Source organism: Arabidopsis lyrata, assembly GCF_000004255.2.
Source record: "Arabidopsis lyrata subsp. lyrata unplaced genomic scaffold ARALYscaffold_3, whole genome shotgun sequence".
Lineage (NCBI taxonomy): Eukaryota > Viridiplantae > Streptophyta > Magnoliopsida > Brassicales > Brassicaceae > Arabidopsis > Arabidopsis lyrata.
In genome coordinates, this window is record NW_003302553.1 from 14,668,267 (window position 1) to 14,679,964 (window position 11,698).

Below are 11,698 nucleotides of genomic sequence, written 5' to 3' on the forward strand. Positions count from 1 at the left end.
AAATTTAATGTTATTATTATCGGCCTCAAGCCAATGCTTGACCAGCTTGGCCCAAGGGCCGGCTCTGGTCGACCATCTCATTTTTTAGTATTTCCCATCTTTGATTTTCAGATTGATCGCATAGGACACAAAATAAGCTTTCTAGTAACTAGTTTCTAAATTGTTACATTTGTATTTGCATCTCTTCGGCTGTAAGAAAGGAACAAATTAAAACAGATTTCATTCTAGCCGAGATTTTTCGGAGTTCTAACTTTCGGGAAAAAATTAGTTTACTTCGGTGGAATCTAAGTATTGAGTTCGTTCTTCATAAAATTAGATTCCACCTTACAGCAACAAACATTCACGACAAATCCTCGAGCTCAAGCTCAGAAGAAGCATCTTTGGTGTTCTCTCTAGATTGCGGCTTAACAACCTTGTGATTGTATTCTGCAAGATTATACTCTTGGATCCCTTTAATTTGCTCGGACTTTTCACAACAATCTTGATACAAAGTCAATATACTATTTTCTCTCTACATTTTGCATACATTTTCATACTACTTGATAAACATTGTGTGTCTTGTATTTTGATCTTGAGAGCTTTATCTCACAAATAAATAAATACTTGAGTGTGTGAATCCGACATCCACAACTATGGTTACCTGCAACAAAAAAAAATAGCATACTCATAAGTGCTAGTAACTCAGTTAGCCCGGTTCCCCTACTCGGAAATTGAACAACCCCAAAATTACCCCCCCCCCCAAAACAATAAACACACACATGCAATAAGCAATCAAACAAACAATTCGAGAATACAATGATTATGCGCAAGCGGAAACAATAACAACACTAAACTAACATGCATGCAATAACAATCCTAATGGTCTGTGATCTCGAACATTTTCCACAACACACCCAACGTAATTCTACATTCATAGCCACTTCGGCTACACGAATTAGCAATTAAACAACGTTTTCCTACAATATATTAATTCGAAAGATAAATATATATTCCGTTTTTAAATGATTTCCATTAGTATTATTAAACCAATAGCGATTCATATCGATTAGAGTAATCAATGCTATTGGAAAAATCAATATACTTCGAATGTCTAATATCTTTTTATTTATTTAATGATCTCTTCACCATTTTCTTCATTCTTGTAACTATATTCTTATGGGAATGGGAATGAAAAACAAGAGATTCTTTTTCTAGAAATATGGACAAATGGAAGTTTAACTCCTAAAGAAGCACTTCATGAAGCCTCCCGGAATTTGATTAATTTATTTATTCCTTTTCTACATGTAGAAGAAGAAACGTTCTATTTAGAGAACAATCAGCATCAAGTTACTTTACCTTTTTTTCCTTTTCATAATAGATTAGTTAACCTAAGAAAAAAAAACAAAAGAACTAGCCTTTCAATATATTTTTATTGACCAATTAGAATTGCCTCCCAGAATCTACAATTGTCTCAAAAAGTCCAATATACATACATTATTGGACCTTTTGAATAACAGTCAAGAAGACCTTATCAAAATAGAACATTTTCACGTAGAAGATGTAAAAAAGATATTAGACATTCTAGAAAAAAAATAGAAAAAGCATTTCAATTTCAAATTGAAATGGATTTTAAACCTTCAAAGAAACGGCAGCGATTTAAATCAAGATTCCTACAGTACCCTACCTATTAAATAAAATAATAAACAGAAACTAGAAGAAAAAAAGCAAGGTTGCATCAGACTGCTTGTCGTTTTGTAGTTGGATCTCCAAGTTTTTGGAATGCCCCAAATTTCACTTGAGCATCCAAATCTGGATCAATACCAGCAAAAACATCTCTGAAGAGGGTTCTAGCACCATGCCAAATGTGTCCAAAGAAGAAAAGTAGAGCAAACAAAGCATGTCCAAACGTAAACCAACCTCTTGGGCTGCTACGAAAAACACCATCGGATTTCAAAGTCGCACGATCTAATTCAAAAATCTCACCCAATTGAGCCCGTCTAGCATATTTTTTCACAGTTGCGGGATCACTATAACTCACTCCATTGAGTTCACCACCATAAAACTCAACAGTTACACCTACTTGTTCGACACTATATTTTGATTCTGCCCTTCTAAACGGGACGTCGGCTCTAACAATTCCATCTCCGTCTACCAAAACAACCGGAAAAGTTTCAAAAAAAGTAGGCATACGGCGTACAAAAAGTTCACGCCCTTCTTTATTCCTAAAGACAGGGTGGCCCAACCATCCAACAGCTATTCCATCCCCATTGTCCATTGAACCTGCTCGGAATAACCCCCCTTTTGCTGGATTATTACCAATATAATCATAAAAAGCTAATTTTTCAGGAATTTTAGCCCAAGCTTCTGATAAACTTTGATTTTCAGCCAGTCCAGTACTAACTATTATAAATGAAGAAAAGGATTCGTCCAGATCCGCGGTAGAGTTTGTAAGACCACGACTGATCCTGAAAGGAATGAATGGAAAAAATAGAATTAATCATATTCTATATATTCTAGAACAGAATATAGCTCAAATAAATAGTGACTATCGTCGTGCCGGCAGTCCCGAAACATGGTAGCTAACCATCTAGCAATCGGGACCTCGTACGTATGGATTGTCCTCAAAAATTATTATTAGGTCTACTTACGCACCGTCTTGGGAAGTCGAATCACCGCAACTCTATATGCTCAGGAATATAGTCAAAGACTATTTAACTATCAATGCAATGCAGAAACTAACAAACAAACTACACAACAACAACAATAACACATGTGTTTCACAAGAAGATCTCAACAACACATGTCTCTCTCAAGAACATGATCACAACTCCAAAACCTCAAATTCATAGTTTCACACTCGAAATATGTCTTTTTCAAGTACATAAATCTCCAAACGTGTTTAACTCTTCAACCAAAACTCCACAAAATATTTCATGATTTAACCCATTAGTTAAAATTCAAGAAATCTCCTTTAAACCTAAACAATAATTTTACAAAATTGACATGTTTAACACATATACGAACTTACAAGCAAACAAACAACAAAAATAAAAATCATATACTGCTTCACATGCTTCGAAAACTCAGATTTTTGGCTAAATATTGATGATGTGATGTGATTAATAATTCTCGAACCACTTATTTTTCTCACAATGTTTCTTTCGACTTTTCTTCTGATCTTCAAGCCTTCATGTTCCTTCTCCTTGTTGGCGTCAATCCAGTGGTGATACAGAATAGTTAACTGGTTCGGTATTCAAACCATTTGTTAAGAACAATAAAATACTAAACATCTAAAAACTAAGGGGAAGTAGTGTTGACTTCTCTTCCGATCTTCAAGCCTTCTTGGTCCTTCTCCTTGTTAGCGTCGCCCAGTGGCGATACTGAATCGTTGTCTGGTCCGGTATTTAAATCATTTGTTAATTCACTACAAGAAAACAGTTGAATTGCAAGGAAACTTTGCGAGAGAAAATATTCTTAGCAATATTACAATGGATTTGCGAGGCATTTGCAAGGAGTGTCCTCCATGTCGCTAATATCTCGCAATCTTGGGAGGGAACTCTCCGTCGCAAATTTTTGAGTGCTTTGCGAAGAATCTGCTATGACCGATATATCCCTCGCAAGACCATCGCAAATTGTGAGGGATTAGCGACGCCCAAATCCGTAGTAATATTTGCGATGGATTTACGAGTAACTCTTGAGTTTGGTGAGTACATTTTAAATGAACATAACTACTTTGTTGGTAGGTGAAAATCCCTAACAAAATCCTAGTAAATCTATGATTCCTAGCAATTCCCCTACAAATATAGCTAGCAATTCCCTAGCTAAAAAAATTATATGCATATAAATACCAAACATAAGAGATGCATAAATCATAACTCAAAACCAAAACAATATACTTACAAAAAAAACACTTCACAAAAAAAAAACTTATAGTTTAGAAAATGTCTTTGGGTGGAGAGCATGAGATATACACATTGCGAAGATGGATGTACAATCATAGATATCCGACGACCAGTGATGTGACGAGAGAGTTTTATGAAAGATTGCGCGGTTTCATGTATCAAGCGACAAACTAATCATTTGCTCATGAGAATGGTACAATCTTCTGCCCACGTCGTAAATGCCTCAATGATAAATATTTGGAGTTTAATCTGGTGAAGAAGCATTTATATAATAGAAAATTTATGCCAAATTATTATGTATGGTTACGTCATGGGATAGGTTGTAGAGATAGCGCAGGGAGTAGTAGTATAAATTATGGTGTCAATCAACCTAGTAAGGATGTGCATTATAGTCATCAAGAATCTGATCAATTAATTGTAGTTCATAGAAGAAGAGCTTGGAAGAGGAAGATTGCTTGGTCATTATCCACCCTAGGTAGCAAAGTTAACAATGTAAGAATATACTTTTCAATAAAAGGGCAAGCAGCTAATAAAACTTAAGTAAATAGCATTAGGCAGATTAATATACCAGCTAGGGAAACTTCAGCATATTCACCACTTTGCCTTTAAAGAATTACTTATGCTTCATGACCCAAAAAAAAAAAGAAATTAGTGCTAAGTAAATTAATCTCAAGGTAGAGTGAGTTTCTCATGAGGAGAATAAAACGTAGGCAAAATAACAGATGATTAGATAAATTTCAGTAAGTGTTATAAACGTATGCTGTCATGATCTTATATATTAATGGTTTAAGGATTAATAATTTCATAAGATTTATACAAAGCAATTATTTCTCTTTCCACGTATCAATCAACTAATAAATCTATTCTTTAAAAACCATCTTGAATTCATACGTTGAATCATTTTTATTCCATATCTCAAATCTTAAGTTTTTTCATTTTCCAATTTTTTTGGCCATGAATGCTAAACTACACAATCAAATATCATGCCAAATTCAGTTATTATCACAACGAGAACCATAGTGCTATAAGTTATAACAGACACACACACACAGAAACAAGACCCAACTAAACATCAGAATATTATATATCATGAATATCTTATGCATTTCAACAACTTGCATTCTCCACTGTATATATATGTGTGTTTATTATATATCTATACATAAAGGCCAGAACTTACAAGGAATCTGGCGTCCCCATAGTGGAGCAATACCCTTATACAAGCTGCAAAAAACAAGAAATCAAACACAAAAGGCTAGCAGTAACAAGAAAGTACCTTCCAAAATCCTCCCCTGAAATCTGAAGGTCGAAGAAGACATCATCAAATCATGGGGACATAAGTATCCATAATTCATTCTCGTTCGTAGCTTGTTCATTTACCTACACAAAAAAGTTCAAATAAGTGAAGTTACTAAATCAGAGGAGCAAATATACACATCATGCGTTAGAACTTACACTTGAAGTAATCTTACAATTTTTTTACTGTCCACCACTCAAGGTATTCAACAAGTCTCTCTCAACCCGTTGTACAAACTCCTGTTGCAACAATTAGCAATCAATATGATAATTTAATAGAAAAAACTTTCATAATTGGAAAAAAGACTGCCTTTTAACACCAAATCCAGTGAGATGGCCTGAACAAAGTTTTAGGAATACAGTTCAATGGATCATCTGAAGTTAAGAGATAAAACCAAATCAAACCAAATTAAAGAACATAAGTAAACATCACCTACTGATGAGTTTCTCACCCCGAGCTCTATCTCCAGATATCTCTTGTTGGATTTCAAGCTTACAGTTAACAGATTTCTCCTAATTAAGAGTACCTTATTGATTTTCAAGCTTCCAATTTCCAAATTAAAGAAATCTAAAAACCCTAAGGTAACCAATTGAGATGGCTAAATCAATCTAACCCACATCCATCTACAGTTGCTAATAAATCTAGTGAATCCTAACAAAATCATACATGTGGAGCCGAGAGAAAGAGAAAGAGGCGAGTCGGAGGGAGGAGGATTAAGCAATTGAATCGAGAAACCTTTCAGCTACGAAGAACCAAGCGACGAAGATGGTTTGGGTTTCACCTACGTTTCAGCCACCAAAATCAAATCTATGGTTTAGGGCTATCTCAACGAAGATGGAGGCTGAAGATTTTATCAAATCGAAGAAGGAGAAGATAAATCTGGGGATGAAAGCGAGGGTGATAAAGAGATAATAAATCTGGAATCTGAAGCGAAATTGATAAAATCATAATCAGAGGAAGAGAGTAAGAGATAGGAGAAAAGAATAATCGAGGAATAGAGAGTTATAGGAGGAGAGACCGATGATGAAGAAGAAGAAGAAGATAGAAATTAGGGTTGTCTATTAATAAAAGCTTTTATTTTTAATTTTCTCTAAGTGTTGAGCGGTTTTTGTGAAATATTTGGTAAGTTTTGGCGGTTATAAGTTATAACTGTGATTCTACGTTTCCGCTTTGCTATTATAGGGCTTAGCATTTAAAAAATGCTATGACATAGTTACAAATCTCTCGATATCATCTTTAATAGCATTTGCAAAATCCGTGCTATCCTAATATGCTATCGATGCACACTTTTTTTGTAGTGATTTGGTTATGAGTATAACTAGGAAAATAGATATCACAATATGGTTACAAAAGCATTTCATGAAACTACTGCTGCATTTGCTGAAAATATTAATGAAGAACCCAACGTAGATGCACAACACTATTATGATATGTAAGATGCTACAAATCAACCATTCTACGAGGGATGTAGAGAAGAGTAATCTAAGTTATCTTTGGCATCTAGGATGATGACAATTAAAACTAATAATAACTTAAGTGAAAATTACATGGATTCATGGGCAGAACTATTTAAGAAATATTTGCCACCGAATAATATATCGGCTGAGAGTTACTAAGAAATACATAAATTGGTTTCGAGTCTTGGGTTACCATTAGAAATGATTGACGCGTATGCGTTGACTATTGCATGATTTTCTGGGGAGATGGTGAAAATCTGCATGAATGTCAGTTTTGTTGAAGCCGAGATATTAGCGTACTGGGGAAGGACGCGAGTGCCATATAAGCAGATGTGGTACTTGCCAATAAAAGATAGATTGAAACGCTTATACAAATCAGAAAGAACTGCAGCGAAGATGTGATGGCATGCACAACATACAACTATAGATGGAGAAATAATGCACCCATCAGATGCAAAGGCGTGGAAACACTTTCAAACGGTATATTCTACTTTGCTAACGAGATTAGGAATGTGTATCTGGGCATATGTGTAGATGGATTTAGTCCATTCGGTATGTCTGGGAGACAATATTCTCTATATCATGATATCTTGACGCCATACAATCTTCCTCCATATATGTGTATGTAAAGCCAATTTATGTTCTTAAGTATTCTAGTGTCGGGGCCAAAGCATCTGAAGCGAGGGCTTGATGTGTTCTTGAAACCGCTGATTCATGAGCTGGAGAAGTTGTGGTATGAAGGTGTTCATACGTTTTATTACTCGAGCAAACAGAATTTCAATATGCGGGTAGTGCTAATGTGGATGATTAGTGACTTCTCTGCACATTGAATGTTATCAAGGTGGACAATACACGGAAAATTATCGTGTCCATATTGTATGGATCGAACTGATACTTTTCAGCTAAAGAATGGAAGAAAACCATGTTGGTTTGATTGTCATCGTCGGTTTCTTCCCCTGCATCATCCGTATCGGAAGAACAAAAAATAGTTTAGGAAGAATAAAGTTGTTCGTCTTTCTCCACCAGGTTATGTTTCTGGGAAAGATTGGTTTGACCAGATCGATACGGTGCTCAGGAAACAACTAAACGTGGGGTTAATTGGCACACCCCCAACGAATATGTCTGACGGATATACGATCACTCACAAGTAATCTCTAAGGTAGGTTTCCATTTTTCTCTGTCGTGAACTATGTTTAGAGACCCTTTCGATACCTCTTTGTTACCTACCAGAATGTTATCAATGATTTAAAATAGTTTATATGTTAGCCAGAAATATCTCATATATATTGTTTTAGACAGTCCATAATTATTGTGCATTAGATATTTGAAGTTTTGTACGAAAATAAACTATCATATGCAAATAAGAAATGAGTTATAGAAGATTAGCTCTAGCCTTTTGAAATCGGCCATCGTCTTATCTCTCTATGCCTTGCTTATATAAACAATAAGGGCCACCATACATAAAATACGGAGATAGTAAATCTTCTTGACGGAGTCCTCTTTGTGGAATATAAACCTTTCAATAGTTACTATCACTGCAATGAGAAAGACGACTGTAGGCTGTAGTAGCGGTCGTGGTGAGAGTAGAGGTGATGTTCGTGTGATATATTTGTTTGTAATTTCATCCAAAATCCTTACACATATGTAATGTTTATGTGTATAAATCAGTAAAATTAAGGAGTGGATTCTCTCTTTGTTATATATGTTGTTTTAATTCTTTTTTTGTTCAAAACAATGTTGTTCGTAATCTATACTTTGTGTTATACAGTTTGTTGACGTTAGAAATTATATTAGAGGGTTTTTCAAGAGGTGAATGATACTATAGTATTTTCGTATATTAAATGTATAAAAGTGAAAGTTAACAAGTATTTTTGCAATTTTCTCTAACTTAACAAATTTTTACCGGACATATAAGTATATAACAAATAATGCATGGTCGCAAACAAAATCACATAACTAATCTTTCAAGAGCAACGAAATTTAGTGTTATTAAACATTTTTATACAGATGGATTTTTAAGACAAATAGTATGAGTGTTTGACATAAATATATCTACTTGTTCGTGTTGAAGTTGACTTCCTTGTTTGAACCTGCACAAAGAAAGTTTCAAAGAGAACAACAAGAAAAAGAAGCAAAAGCTCGTGATTGAAGGAAGAAGAAGATATCGTGAAGAGAAGTCAACGACACAAGAAAAAAGACACAAGTAGATATATTTTGCAACAAGAAGAAAGAGTTGGGCTTTGTGTGTTTTGTAATAATGTTAGTATTCGGCAATTAGTTAAGTTAGGCCCAAAAGAGAAAGAGTGTTGTTGTTAGTCTACAAAGCATAGCTAAGGACTAAGTATAATAGTTGTTGTAGTTGTGTAAGAGTTGTTGGTAATCCTTGCTTGTAAGCTTGGATTTACCGTAGTGTAATGATGTCTAGAAGTAAGGTTTAGGTCTAAGTAGAAGTATGGGTGCAAGTGTGTGTGGTAAGTAGAAAAACCACTATATCTATGTGTGTGTCTTGTAAGAAAACTATCCTTTGATCCAATAAACAAAATGTAGACAATTAATGTTTTCTCTCTTCTTTCTTACTAAACGCTTATGTCTTTGTGTTAAAACAAGAAACTAACCAAAGACTTGAGAGAATGAGAGAACAAGGTTCTCTTTGTGCTTATGTTAAAGTGAGTGAGGGATACAAAGCATTAAAGAGAACAAAGAGATAAAGAAGAATGGGTGAACCTCTAAAGTTAAATAGAGGAAGAACCCCAAATGTGTTCGTTACTGTGTCGTCGTTAGCAACACAATCAAGCGACCAAGTTTTAATTGGAAAACAAAAAACGGCAACTAGTTTGAGAAAAAGTGGTGACTGGTGTTGGACCTGGATTTCGCACCTGCAAATCCATCAGCAAAATATTAATGGGCCTTCATCACAACAAGCCTAGCCTAGTATGAGAGAAGAGGAGCGATGCGACCTGATAAGAATGATTGATTAGGTCAACTATATTTTCGGAACATACCTGATTCCTAGGAACGGCGACGTGGATTTCAGAGGTAGCTGACCTAGCTTGAAGACCTATATAAAGAGAAGAAGGACGACTTGGAAAGGGGATCGCCTACATACTATTTGACCTAATACTTACAAGCATTTGTATTTTCATACTTCTCACTTGTAAACTGTTGATTCACATCAATAAATCCATTCGTTCTTTTGGCAATTCACCTCTCAAACCATCATTGAAAATCTAGCCCTCTTTACCCATAAATCTAAGAACAAATTTCTAGTGTGGATTTTATCACCCACATTTTGGCGCCGTCTGTGGGGAAGAAATAGATTTTTCTTACTCCGAAGCTAACACCTCCGTTTCGAAACAACGAAAATGGATCCCAAATCCACCGATTCCATGAGATCTGACTCCTTGGCTCAGACCTCAAACATCGTCAACCAGGAGTAACGTCCCCCTACGGATCTCCCCTCAGAAATCCAAATCGCAAACTTCCATGAAAATAACACGGAAAATCTACCTCAACAATCGGCCTCATCCAGTCGAGAGCAACCTCCTTCACCCTCTCAGGTCGAGGGAAGAGAGAATCGCAACGCGTTGCGATCTCCCAATCAGATCGAACGACCACCGCACAATCAAATCAGCCTCACTGAGCAGATCGCCAGGCGATCCGCTCACGAGCTAGCTGAGCTCCGCAAAATGATCTTAATGTTGGTTGAAAGAAGCCAAACACAAGAGATCCTAAACCGAATCTCAGTCGCGCGAATGGAACAACAGGAGCACGGGCTCACCAACGCATTATCCGAAGTGGAGCAACCCCCCAGATAACCCCCGATCCCGTATCGACCTCCGTTCGCCCTAGTGGCGCTACTCTCTCGGAGTCAACTCCCCGAACTCATCTCGACTTCACAGGAATAGAGGTAACTCCTCGCATAAACCGACAGGTCGCATTCGCACTCATCTGCTCCAGTACCCTCCTCTCTAGGAAACGCATCCGCGGGAGCAGAGGCGCGAATCACAACTGCCTTTCCTAGGAACCATGTCCACCACTGTTACCACGAGGCTACTCGCCACCCAGATACATGTGGATACGAAACCAAATGCCCGCCCAAATGCACTCTAAGGTGCACATGGCGGTGAGCTACGCTCCCGACATAGATCGCGTGATAGAAGAGACGAGACGAACTCCGTTCACGGATAGAATCGCTCACTTCCGTATACGCTACGCCGGGAAGCTCCGCTTCCCAGAATATGATGGTACGACCGACCCTAAAGCTAACCTGAGAGCTTTCCGCTTAGCCATAACGAGAGCATATCTGACTGATGAGGAAAGCGAAGCAGGACACTGTCGTTTCTTCGCAGAAAACCTTGTAGGCCACGCCTTAGAATGGTTCACGAGTCTCGAAGGTAATTCGATCGACAATTTTGATCAAATTGCAGCTGCATTCCTCAAACAGTACTCAATATTAATCATAAATAGGACGTCTGAAGCCGACCTATGGAATCTGACTCAACTCCAGAACAAACCTCTGCGATCCTGCATCGAAATGTTCAAAACGACCAAATCAAAGATTGCTAACCTATATGAAGAGGTTTCCCTCGCAGCCCTCCGCAATGGCTTATGGTTCTCCTCTAGATTCCGCGAGGAACTCATAGTTCGACAACCAGGAACCTTGGACGACGCCCTCCATAGGGCACTCCACTTCGCTCAAGCAGAGGAAGAAACCGCGTACCTGGCCCTCAAATTCAAAGAATCCAAGGGACAGAATACCCAATTTATTGGGACCAAAAAGCCCTTCAAAAGGGAACAATCGCCCCAAACCCAAGGTCAACACACGTCATTTGCAATCGATAATCAAACCGAGGACGAGGAGGTCCCAGCTCCCAACCCCGAAAAATATTACAAATATCACAAAAAGAAAGGACATTCTATGGAAGAATGTCGAACACTATCCTGAATAATAGCCGCTGGAGACAAATCTAAATAAGCTCCCGCCGTCAAAGAGGCTCTTGTGCCAACTCCCGACGAGCAGGAGGAGGAGCAAGCACTAAAACGCAAAGCCCCCTCCAAAAGGG

The 11,698-nt window shown here is 37.3% G+C and overlaps 1 long non-coding RNA gene across 5 annotated transcripts; it reads right to left on the bottom strand.

The window, feature by feature from the left end:
* Nucleotides 1-4,250: 4,250 nt before the first annotated feature.
* On the bottom strand, nt 4,251-6,212 carry LOC110229735. 5 transcript variants are annotated; one of them, XR_002333126.1, is made up of 5 exons: nt 5,845-6,212; nt 5,337-5,417; nt 5,062-5,261; nt 4,450-4,503; nt 4,251-4,352 (listed from the first exon to the last, which is right to left on the bottom strand). It is a non-coding gene; the product is annotated as an uncharacterized LOC110229735 (long non-coding RNA). The 5 variants fall into 5 exon arrangements; XR_002333125.1 differs by having other exon boundaries at nt 5,630-6,212; XR_002333124.1 differs by having other exon boundaries at nt 5,615-6,212.
* Nucleotides 6,213-11,698: the final 5,486 nt, after the last annotated feature.